The sequence below is a fragment of the Chrysochloris asiatica genome, unplaced genomic scaffold (assembly GCF_000296735.1).
Source record: "Chrysochloris asiatica unplaced genomic scaffold, ChrAsi1.0 scaffold00339, whole genome shotgun sequence".
NCBI lineage: Eukaryota > Metazoa > Chordata > Mammalia > Afrosoricida > Chrysochloridae > Chrysochloris > Chrysochloris asiatica.
In genome coordinates this window covers 1697151-1698356 of record NW_006408857.1, presented here as the reverse complement: position 1 = coordinate 1698356, position 1206 = coordinate 1697151, and positions in this window count along the sequence as shown.

The following is a 1206-nucleotide window of genomic DNA, read 5'->3' as shown; positions in this document are numbered from 1 at the left end:
CAACAATCATACAAATCAGTAAGACGGCACCGGGGGTGATGCACCACCGTACTATCCAACGTTCACCCTAGAAAAAGGGGATCCTCTAGACATGCACATGCTCCTCTAGACAGCCTATTTGCCCCTAGGTCCAAAGCAATTATTCCTGTTCAACCACACATGTTGCTGTTATGTGCTATGGAGTCGGTTCCGAATTACAGTAACCCTGTACAGGGTTGCCGAGGCTGTAAATCTTTACGGGAGCAGAAAGCCTCATCTTTCTCCCGTGAAACAGCTGGTAGTTTCAAACTGCTGACCTTGAGCTTCACAGCCTTATTCGTAATCACTACGCTACCAGAGCCATACACATATGCACACAAAATTATCATTTTGTCTATAAATCAAAATCAAAGAAAAATATTTTGTCAATAGTTTTTGTACGGCTTATCACAGAGGGAGTCCTGGTGTAGTACTATAGGATAAGCACTAGACCACAAGTCAGTTTGAACAGCAAGGTTGGCAATTCAAATTCACCAGTCGCTCCTTGGAAAGCTTATATAGCGCCACTGTGAATTGGAACAAACTTGAAGGCACTTAACAACAACAAATCACAAAGAGTGCTTCTATCAGAGTCCAAAGTCTAAGTCTCCAGCCCTCTACTTGATGTTCCCAGCATGAAGTTCACAGTCAAGAACAATTCTAGCACTTTTCCCTTTACCAGGAAAATTCACTACCAACTCTAACCCCCAAATCCCTGGGGCTGATTTGCATTCCAACCTAAAATACAGGGGACTCTGCTCCCATCACAATCTCATCTCACCTGAGCACTTGTCAGAGTCACAAAATAACTGGTCCTTTGCCCAACCAGTCACCTAAATTCTGGAATTGTCCCTGACGTACATGTAGGCCATTTCTGTGCTTCTCTGTGGATCTACTTTATGCGAGGTCCAGTGTCTGCATTCAGAACACCAAGAAAAGGGAAGCAAGAAAGAGCTGGGTCTCCAGGGACCCAGCAGGCAGCTGTCAGAACTGATGGTGAAGGAGTCACCTCTTAGGAAAGCACGACCATTTCTGAGAAAAGGAATTTAAATATGTTTTAATGTTTATAATGTTTTTTGTTAAAAGGCAGGTTAAAAACTAAAAAGAAAAAATGCAGTTGAGCTGGAAATCTATAATGTCAACAGGGCTCCTTAAACTTACTTTGGTTGGTTAATGACCCAAAGTTAC